This window comes from Podarcis erhardii (assembly GCF_964252035.2).
Source record: "Podarcis erhardii genome assembly, chromosome: 1".
NCBI lineage: Eukaryota > Metazoa > Chordata > Lepidosauria > Squamata > Lacertidae > Podarcis > Podarcis erhardii.
Genome location: NC_138497.1, coordinates 124,879,359 through 124,890,890, shown reverse-complemented (window position 1 = coordinate 124,890,890; position 11,532 = coordinate 124,879,359). Strand labels below are relative to the sequence as shown.

At 42.0% G+C, this 11,532-nt stretch overlaps 1 long non-coding RNA gene across 2 annotated transcripts; it reads right to left on the bottom strand.

Moving 5' to 3' along the window:
* Window positions 1-5,118: 5,118 nt before the first annotated feature.
* LOC309335624 lies at window positions 5,119-10,552 on the bottom strand. Of its 2 annotated transcripts, XR_014153605.1 has the most exons (4): window positions 9,415-10,552; window positions 6,520-6,580; window positions 6,372-6,422; window positions 5,119-6,194 (listed from the first exon to the last, which is right to left on the bottom strand). It is a non-coding gene; the product is annotated as an uncharacterized lncRNA (long non-coding RNA). The 2 variants fall into 2 exon arrangements; XR_014153604.1 differs by having other exon boundaries at window positions 6,372-6,580.
* Window positions 10,553-11,532: the final 980 nt, after the last annotated feature.

Genomic DNA, 11,532 nt, shown 5'->3' with positions numbered 1-11,532 from the left:
GGTATCTTAATGCATGTGACCTGCAATCAGCAATTATGATGATCAATGTCACCAATTACTCTTGCCTGAAACTACCTTGTACACTTTCTTTAATGTTTCAGTCCTAAATTCATATGGACTAGCTGGGGCCCCAAATATTCCCTGTGTTGTCTTTGTCCTGTATTGCCTTAGGAAACAACTGAGATTTATTGTGTTGCTAGAGGAATCCTCCGGAGAGATTACCCCGGCCTGTTTATTGCTTACAACAGTAGCTGCCAGGATGCTCATAAACCTCTAGGAAAGTTCTGCTTTCTCTCTGAACATGTGAGGCTTTTTGCAGCTGATTTCCAGCTGGGAAACTCCTCCAAGAATGACAGTGCAATGTTGCGTTTCCATTCCTGTAAGAGCTGCCTGGCCAGAAGCTGGCCACAAAGAACCTTATGCTGCTAGAAGTCAGTGTAGAGTTTACCCGAAATGCTTTGGGGCAAAAGATGACCTTCTTCCATCTCAGCCCAGCCACCTTTTTAATCTCAAACACAAAATGCAATAATCATGCACAGGCCCTAAAAAACTATTGATTAGAAAATTCTAACCATCGCCAACACGTAGACATCTTGTTCCGTTACAGACCTTGGGTGGTACAAAATTAAAATATTGGGTGCATGTCAGTTCAGTACATCACTTTCACAACACTTCAGGAAGGTTGGTCCTAATTCTAACAACATTTTGTATAACCTGAAGAAAATCCAGAGCACAAACAGTATATTAAATCAATAACCTTGTGACATATCATTTTTGAAAGTTGAAAAATAAGTTGCAATGTTTAGTCAAACAAACTGCAGCAGAATTGCGTTCTTAATCACTTTTATGGAAGACAGAATATTGTCCCACTCACAGTTTTGATCATCTGTATTTGAAAGTTATAGTACCATTTATGAATCATTACCATGAACACAAAAAAGCATATGGCTGAACCTCCTGTGCTGGACTTTGTACAATATCCAAAACATTTTGATACAAGCTTATTACTTTATACTATTTAGATGATTTATGCCTAAATGATCAAAAATCTAAGCTAAAGCCTTTATAGTCCCACCCTTCAAAAAATTCACTTACAGGTGTTTCGCTCCAAGGGATTCTTCAACAAAAGAGAAAACATTTGTGTGGCCTAAGAAAATACCAAAGCACGAAGCATCATCCTTAACAGAGGAAGGAGATGATGGCCTCTCCTGACACAGTGGACATCAACATCAACACCAGCCACTTGCTGTTTGATTGGCCTGGAGGATTGAGTGAGAAACTGCTGCTCCCTTAGCTGAGCAGACCAAACCAAGAGCCAAAAGCAAAGTCCATTGGGGTGCCAAATACTGGCGAAGATCTCTGCAAAAGATCATGAGTGAACAGGGAGTGTTGAATTTTTCAACGTTCAAAATATGTGAAAATCAGAACCAATATTGCTGCATGCAGCATCACATTTGAAACTGCAGGTACAGGCTTTCTGTCTCCTTAGTGGCTCGCTCGGCTTAAAATGCAAACCTAGGAAATTCAGGGGAAAGAGGCCAGCATTTGGTAGAAACCTCCCCATGTCTTTATAACAATATCTTCGGAGTCTGCTCCATTAGAGGAAATCAGGCACTGCCACACCAACCTTGGTCTGCCTTTAGCTAGCTCCCACCTACCTGCCACCTTTCTTTCTTTTCTGAAATGATTTTTATTGGTTTTACAAAATAAACCTCACATTTAACACATTTAGATTTTAAATTCAAACAAGATTCTTCCGAATCTTCGGACTTCCCTCCTCCCCTCCGTAGGTCCTTTATATATCTAAATCAACTGCATATTATAATTCATCCACATTACAGTCCTCTGAAATACCCAAAGTCTTTGTAACATTGCAGGAGTTATTGAAAGCTTGCCAAAGAGCTCAAGTGATTACAGTGTGCTTTTAAATACAATCTGCATTTGTCCCATTCCCTGCTGAAGTTTTGATCCTCCTGGTTTCTGATCTTCCCTGTCAGCTTCGCCATCTCTGCATAATCATGTAGTTTCATCTGCCAGTCTGCTTTTGTCGGCATAGTCTCCTCTTTCCATCGCTGGGCAAGCAGCATCCTTGCAGCTGTAGTCGCGTACATGAATAGTCTTCTCAAATCCTTCAGTATGTCTGCACCTAAAATTCCTAACGAAAAGGCTTCTGCTCGTTTGACAAATGTTATTTTAAACATAGGAAGATGGAGCCTATCATTGTTTCACCTGCCATTAGCTCTGGCTCCACCTACGGTTAGCCTCTCAGCCTTCTTCCCTGCCTGTCCCAATGGTCCTCAGGTACCACTGCACTGCAGTCATGAACACAAAGCCTTTTTTTGGAGCAGCCCTCTGCATTTCTCTGTCTGTCCCGAATACGCAATAATTATGTGGCGCAAGAGACAGCACCTGGCAGCGTCATGAACGCACAGATCATTGTTATAGTCAGTTTGAAGATTCCCTTGGAGAGATATCGGAGGCATGAAAGCCGCCAGTACGAACACCATCTCTGGCCAAGGCAGCTCATTGCTCTCCTTTTCCACAGAGCTGCATTTGCGACATTTAAATCACAAAGTGATGTTTATTGCTGCCAGAGACTGAGGGAAACAAGATGAGAAAGAGAGCCTATTCTCTTCATAAAATTGTTAAATTGCCAATTTGTTTCATACTTCTTCTTCTCTCCCCCCCCCCCTTATTTTGAGCATTGGTATCCTGCTTCGAGTGATCAAATAGGAGCCCACTTGTAACCCAAAGGAAGTGATTTTAGCACAGTTTAAGTACCAACAAATTGTTTATCCCTTGCAAGCCAGGCTGCTCGAGACTATATTTAATGTAGCATCATTCCCACTGTTATCATTTGCATGAAAGAGATGATTATTTATGAAACAAGATGTAACTAGGGAAGCAGTTTTCAGAAATAATCACACCCCAGGGACATTGCAAGGCACAAGGTTCATTACCGTTGAGAGGGGAAGTATATTTTGCTCTGAAAAGGATGAAGCTAGAGTTTAGAATACTGAACTGCAGTTTCAGCTAAGCTGCTCGGTTCACTTTGATTAATCTGTCCCTTTAGACTGCTTACCTCATCAGTCCATTGGAATTCTCCTGCAGCTCAAGTCATGTTCTTTAACCCCTTAGATATACAGTCGCACCTTGGAAGCCAAACAGAATCCATTCCGAAAGTCCGTTTGACTTCCAAAACGTTCTGAAACCAAGGCGTGGCTTCCGATTGGCTGCAGTGTGTGAACAGGGAAATCTCATACTCCTGCCTCCTATCAGAGATGTAGCTTGGCTTCCTCTCTAGTGCTGATTGCTATTCTGACAAGCTTTACATTGGGTAATGTAATGGTTCTAGGGGTTGCTCGTGCGTAAACCGGCGCCACACCTGGCTGGGTTGTCTGAGTGAACCTTTTCTGTCTGGACAGCCACTCGCCCATGGCTGTCTCAATTGCTGGCAGAATCCGTCAGTGGGCATTTCTTGAACTTCTTCCAGCAAAGAAGCTCTTTGACGCCTAGTCTCCACCTACTCTCCCTGCATGGAAGCCTTCTGCGCAAGGAGGGTGTGGGCAGCGGGGGACCCGTGCTCTCCCCGCTGGTCCCCGGCGAGGAGTCATGGGACCGCCTCGCCGATTCCCCCATCTGCCCCCCTTCTCCACTGGTGCTACGCTGATTTCCTTCCCGAGAAGATGGGCTGCTTCTCCCCATCCCGGGACGCTCTCTGGAATCCCTCTGGAGCCGAGCCCCCTCTCTCCCTCTGGCTCCTATGGCAGTTCCCTGACAGGTAAGAAGGTCTCTTTAAATGAAAGGGGGGGGGGACTAACCAGCATTTCCTGTGTTGCATTCCTAAAAACATTTTCCACAAGTAAGCTTGTTGTTGTTTAGTCGTTTACTTGTGTCCGACTCTTTGTGACCCCATGGACCACAGCATTCCAGGCACTCCTGTCTTCTACTGCCTCCTGCAGTTTCTCTCCAAGGGATTCTTCAACAAAAGAGAAAACATTTGTGTGGTCTGAGAAAATACCAAAGCATGAAGCATCATCCTTGCCAGAAGAAGGAGATGATGGTCTCTCCTGACACAGTGGACATCAACATTAGCCACTTACTATTTGATTGGCCTGGAGGATTGAGTGAGAAACTGCTGCTCCCTTAGTGTAAAAGGGTGAAAGACTTCTGGGAAATGATATACAATGAATTGAAAAAAATTGTTGAAATATACATTTGTTAAAAAACCAGAGGCCTTTCTATTAGGAATGGTAGGAAATGAAATTAATAAGAGAGACTGTAAACTGCTTCAATATGCAGTGACTGCCGCAAGGATACTTCTGGCCCAAAGATGGAAGCAGGAAGAAATTCCAACAGTGGAAGAATGGAGAAAGAAATTGACTGAATATGCAGAATTGGACAAATTGACTGGGAAGATTCGATATCAGAAAGACCAAAAATTTATCGAGGACTGGGGAAAATTTACAGAATATCTGAAAAATATATGTGATGTACAGACAACGCTTGTTGGTTTTGAAGAGACTCTGTGAGATAGTAAGAAATACTGCAAAAAAGAGAGTAAGAGGAAAAGGAGTTGGGAAAGGCAATATTATGTTTAGAAATGCATTAATAAATAGAAATTTTACGAAAGATTGACAGAGAAACTGAGGGAAGTCAAAAATTGAAGAATGAGTGCAACATAATTTGTTGACTGTATAAAATTTGTTTGGAAAATGAATAAAAATTATTTTTTTTTAAAAAAGAAACTGCTGCTCCCTTAGCTGGGCAAACCAAACCAAGAACCAAAAGCAAAATCCATTGTTGTTGTTGTTTAGTTGTTTAGTCGTGTCCGACTCTTTGTGACCCCATGGACCAGAGCACGCCAGGCACTCCTGTCTTCCACTGCCTCCCACAGTTTGGTCAAACTCATGCTGGTAGCTTTGAGAACACTGTCCAACCATCTCGTCCTCTGTCGTCCCCTTCTCCTTGTGACCTCCATCTTTCCCAACATCAGGGTCTTTTCCAGGGAGTCTTCTCTTCTCATCAGGTAGCCAAAGTATTGGAGCCTCAGCTTCAGGATCTGCCCTTCCAGTGAGCACTAAGGGCTGATTGCCTTCAGAATGGATAAGTTTGATCTTCTTGCAGTCCATGGGACTCTCAAGAGTCTCCTCCAGCACCATAATTCAAAAGCATCAATTCTTCGGCGATCAGCCTTCTTTATGGTCCAGCTCTTACTTTCATACATCACTACTGGGAAAACCATAGCTTTAACTATACGGACCTTTGTCGGCAAGGTGAGGTCTCAGCTTTTTTAGATGCTTATTTCAAAGCAAATATGAATAGGATTGCTATACCTGAGAATATATCTACCATATTTCAAACTTCTGTTAATGGTCAAAATATCATATGCATTTTGTATATGAGCTCCATATGACAATGCATGAGCTGCTCATTCACCCTGAAGTTTATATATTTCTATTATTCTTTTGGATCTGTGCACCACTTAATCATAAAAACCTCTGTTTACATATACTGCCTTTCACATGAGTTTCAAGGTAGTATACAACAATAAATCCAATTTTGTTAAAAGTTCACAAATATACAACAAAGCAATAACTTTTTTAAAGGTCTGGTAAAGGTTTTCCATAGCTTAGACTTAGAAAGTCTGGTTTTCTTGTTTTCTAACCTCTTCCCCTCAATATCCTTCTAAGGTCTATAATATTTTTTTACCTAATATTACTCCTGATTCATAGCGGCATTTTCCCCACATGCTTAGTTGCAAAGAAAGAAAAAAGAAGCATCTGTCTGTTTCTTTTTGGGGGAAATGAAAAGGGATATGGTCTTGGCATATAAAATCATTTAAAAATTGTTCATTTGAATTAAACATCTAAGAATGGTTGAGATCTAAATTAAGATACCAGCCAGGTATTACAACAAAATCCAATATTCTCATTACCAATGCATTCAATACTATTATAATATATGATTTTATTGTACGTCTGTGCTTATCATAGCTGTTTTCTTCACAGGGACATGGGTGCTTCACTAGTTTACTGTAAGCAGAATCCAGTATTTTCACACTAATGCAAATTCCACAGGAATTTCCAGAGGACAGGAAAACCTCTCCCCTGAAGCTGAAAACTCCCCTTGATCTCACCTTGATGTGTACATTAGCCCTGAATCAGGAAATCATGGTTGCAATTTAATCTCACCTTTGCTCAGTGGCGTAGCATGGGGGGTGCAGGGGGGGCCGGCCGCACCGGGCGCAACATCTGGGGGTTAGGGTTAGGGGGCACGAATCCACAGGTTAGGGGGCGCAAATCCACGGGTTAGGGGGCGCAAATTACTTGCCTTGCCCCGGGTGCTGACAACCCACGCTACGCCACTGCCTTTGCTCAATACTCACTAGTTGATTTGGGGCAATCCATCCAGCTCCCCATCTGTAGTATGGGGAGAATGACTTGACTTAAGAGGGTCACAAGAAGATAAACTATGCAAAGAGCTTTGACTATTTGAAACTGTAATACAAATGCTTACTTATCATCATCATCTTCATTGGGAGCAGAACAAAGAGACACATGAACAGCCGTGTGTTCATCTAAAGGGGAGAAAGAGAGAGAAAGGGAGAGAAAACAGCCTTGTGTCAATTTATCGAGAGTGTAGCTGAAGCATGTAATATGCATTTATGTGCTAAAAGGCCCAGAGCATTTTAGAGTGTCAAACACGTCATACATTTTGGTATAGGCAATTTAATATGTATGTGTCAACACTGATCAGGCAAACATTAAGGTGTGAGAAAAGTGGCATTCATTACATAACATGCTGTCATAAGGAAAAGGTCACTTTCCCTTTAGTACAGCGCCCAGGATTTTCACGGGATTTTTTAACTGGTGAGCATCCTCTTTCAGAGCAGTTCTTAGACAATCTTCAGCAGCACAATGGTGCACTTTTCTTTCGTATTATATTTGGGAGACAATTTAAAAACCTCCACCAAGGTATGGAGCATATTGGGTTGGATCCAGACTTACAGTGCAGTCCAAGCCAGTGTCTTTTTTTTTTCTAAAAAAATAATGTTTAGGGGTACTCTCATTTTGACTCAAGAAAACTACCATTTTATACAGTGGTACCTCGGGTTACATACGCTTCAGGTTACATACACTTCAGGTTACAGACTCTGTTAACCCAGAAATAGTGCTTCAGGTTAAGCACTTTGCTTCAGGATGAGAACAGAAATTGTGCTCTGGCAGTGCGGCAGCAGCAGGAAGCCCCATTAGCTAAAGTGGTGCTTCAGGTTAAGAACAGTTTCAGGTTAAGAACGGACCTCCGGAACGAATTAAGTACTTAACCTGAGGTACCACTGTAGTTCAAATCAGGGAAAATAAATACAGTAAATGGGCAAAAGTACAAAGATTCACAAAATGTTTAGGGGTATGTGTACTTCTTGCATCCCCCCAGAAAAAAATACTGGTCCTAACTATGACCACTCAGAAGTTAGTCCTATTGAATTCAATGAAGGTTAGTCACAGGTAAGTCAGTTTAAGGTTGCAGACATAATCATTCTTAGAATAGACCCATTAAAATAAATGTGATTCAAGTTGCTCATTATTAACTTTATTGATTTATTTAGAAGAGGTATATGCTGCTTTTCATTTCTGTGATGAATTATGAAAGCGGCTTACAAATAAAACATGGTGCATAAAATACTTTTTTTTAAAGTAATGCAATAAAATATAATCAGTAACATTATATTATTAAAACCAAATCAAAATTGTGGGGTGGGGAGTCAATAACACACATCCCATTGATTTCCAATCAGTGGTTGAACCTATTGTTTTCAAATATAACCATGAGCAGAAATCACCATTAAAATCAAGCCAAAAGCTCAAGAAGGCAATTAAGACTTTGAGCTCATACCAAAAAAACAACATTGGAAGCACATAGTTTAACAAATGGTTCTGTGGGGCTACCAAGCACATAAAATTTGATCTAGCAAACAAAGAAGAAAATTGCGTCAAAGGCTGACCTATATGTTGAACTAAATAGGAGAGTCCAGAATAATAGGAAATAACCGGGGCAGAAATACTTCATGCAATTGATTGCTGTGACAGTAGAACAAAAGCATATTTTTGGCTGCTCCAGGGGGCTTCTGTGGATCAAACTTTGCTGTGCACTCTCTCTCTCTCTCTCTCTCTCTCTCTCTCTCTCTCTCTCTTGGCATTTCGAATCTCCGTGATAGGGTGAGCTCCCATCGCTCTGTCCCAGCTCCTGCCAACCTAGCAGTTTGAAAGCATGCCAGTGCAAATAGATAAATAAGTACCGCAGCGGGGGGAAGGTAAACGGTGTTTCCTTGTGTTCTGGTTTCTGTCATGGTGTCCTGTTGCTCCAGAAGCAGTTTAGTCATATTGGCCACATGACCCAGAAAGCTGTCTGTGGACAAATGCTGGCTCCTACGGCCTGAAGCGAGATGAGCTCAACACTCCATAGTCGCCTTCAACTGGACTTAACCGCCCAGGGGTCATTTTCCTTACCTATATTGCCCAGCTAAGGAATATAAGGCAAGGCTGTAGCTTATACTACGATAGCAGGACTGTTAGGAAGAGCTGTATAACTGAATTTAAGTCATTTCTTGTTTTAACAGAAAACTTTTAATGAGGGTGAAAGAGGAGAGCACAAAATATGGTCTGAAGTTCAACATCAAAAAACCCGAAGATCATGGCCACTGGGCCCATCACCTCCGGGCAAATACAAGGGGAAGAAATGGAGGCAGTGAGAGATTTTACTTTCTTGGGCTCCATGATCACTGCAGATGGTAACAGCAGTCACAAAATTAAAAGATGCCTGCTTCCTGGGAGAAAAGCAATGACAAACCTAGACAACATCTTAAAAAGCAGAGACATCACCTTGCCAATTATGGTCCATATAGTTAAAGCTATGGTTTTCCCAGTAGTGATGTATGGAAGTGAGAGCTGGACCATTAAGAAGGCTGATCACCGAAGAATTGATGCTTTTGAATTATGGTCTGGAGGAGACTCTTGAGAGTCCCATGGACTGCTAGAAGATCAAACCTATCCATTCTTAAGGAAATCAGCCCTGAGTGCTCACTGGAAGGGCAGATCCTGAAGCTGAGGCTCAAGTACTTTGGCTACCTGATGAGAAGAGAAGACTCCCTTGAAAAGACCCTGATGTTGGGAAAGATGGAGGCCACAAGGAGAAGGGGACGACAGAGGACGAGATGGTTGGACGGTGTTCTCGAAGCTACCAACATGAATTTGACCCAACTGCGGCAGGCAGTGGAAGACAGGAATGCCTGGCATGCTCTGGTCCCTGGGGTCACGAAGAGTTGGACACGACTAAACGACTAAACAACAACAACAACATGACACAATCTTCAGACAATATTGCACCGAATCATACGCAAAATGCAGTGCTTACCATCAATGCTTCCAGTGATCACATGGCAACTGATAGTTTCACGAATACAATATATTTCCCCTTTTTGGTGGTAGTGGGGGTACTGGTGTTCTCTTACATGATGGAGATTTCTGAAAAATATATATGACCAGTTGTATTCAGTTCCATAAGACAGAATATAATCAACAATTGTTTGAAAAACACTTTAGTTTGGCCCATGTTCAGAGAATGTAAAATGACAGAAAATAGAGCAGATTCAGAGAGAAGAATTGCAAAATATGTCCTTACAGTAAGAAATGGAATTGTGGCTATAAACAGATCAATATCAAGCAGTGCAATGAGAGTCCCAGAGATGTGGCTTAACATCTGATGTAACAACTACAGGGTACCAAATGGAATTCTCAGAAGAATCCAACATCACACGTTCCACGTCTACTATTCCTGCTCCTCAGAATGAGCTCAGTAGCAAAGTTAATAGCAATATCATTTCACAATGAAAGGGCCATGTGAAACCAATTACAGTGTAGGCCAGATAATGACAGGTGCCGGTGGGTGGGGACCACATGAAAAACCCAACAGAATTTGCTGGTACGTTAGGAGATAGTGAGTTACCTCTGCATAAAATCACATCAAAAAGAGCAATTGTGAGTGGTGATAGCATTAAGGAATATTCACCCCCCAAATGGAGCTTGATTATAAGTTTTGAACACATTCAAGAACAGCCTGGATCTCAAGGATATTGCAGGAAAAGCAACTGGAAATTTTGTAGGACTTGCCAAAACAGAATCCTCTTCAGAGTTTTCTTTTCCTTTCAGTTGCAATGAAGCAATTTCCAACACAACTAGCCTTTGTTATGACCGGCAACAAACAGTAAATGAACCCATAATAACTGAAAATTATACTTACCCATGGATAAGTATAAAGACATATTATTATGTCTAAAGTTAGATCTTTTAAACAGAAATTTAAACAGATACCTTGAGGCTACAGTCCTGTTCAGCTCAATGGGACTTCTAAGTATACAGATACAGAATTGTACCATGAATGGTTTTAAAATGTAGGAGTGAGGTAAAAGGAACATATCCTTCAAATGTGGTCCTCAAATAAGTTTGGAATTCAAAATGATTCAGCTAAGCTGATCCACAATTACGAACCTCTGTACCCATCCTAAGACTTTCTTCCTCGATTCTGACACTCCACAGGGCTATAGTTATGAGCCTCACACCACTGTCAGGATCTGGTTTAGATTGGCAGGCTCTGATGCAGGAGGAGGAAGAAAAGTGAAGGGGGCTGAACCTGGGTTGGAGTGAAGAATCTCCTATTTCCACCCCAACTTGGGCTGCTTCAGAAGGAAGAACAGAGATGCCATTTCCCCCAGCACAACTTTCCTTTAGATCATGGAGTCTTAGTGGGGTCTAGAAAGGGCTTGGAGCAGCTCGGTGGTGGTGGTGGTGGCAGAACCAGAGATAGCAATGATAGAACTGGAATCTGAAAAAGAGGGTGGAGCCTAGAAACCTGATGTTGCCTTTGCAGATGGGAGCAACCTACCCTCTCTGAATGGCATGCACACTTGCAATCTTGATATTCCCACAAGGCGATCAAGTCTTGTTTTTGAAAGCTTGGCAGGTAGGGCGTGAAAACTTGTTGGAGCACCTTGGTTGCTTCCGTCCAGTTCTGAAGTTCTTGCCTTGCTCCTTAACTGTGACTCCTGAGCCCTGTGTTCGCTGCTGAGCCTGGACCACAACTTGCCTGAATAAAGATCTCTTTCTTACTTACAAGTAAGAGCCTCTGCTTGCATGTTTTGGGGTAGGAGCCAGGGCAGCTATCATCTGACTCCTTTTCCTCTTTAGGAACCGTTGAAATTTATTTGGCATTTGCATGCTGACACTCTTCTCACTGGAGGCTTGCCAGTGATCTGTGAGGTCGCCGCTTCAGCTTGTCAGTTTTACAGGAGAGATTCAGAAGAGATGAACACATCAAAGGCTGAGCTCTGGCATTGCCAGCCCCACGTTTCATTATTTTTGGTCACAGATGATTCATATCTTCTTGTAAGGACATCAGCTTAAAAAGAAGAAGACACGATACAGGCATGTGTAGGATTCCAGAGAAAATACACAGATTACCACTCATCTTGTAATG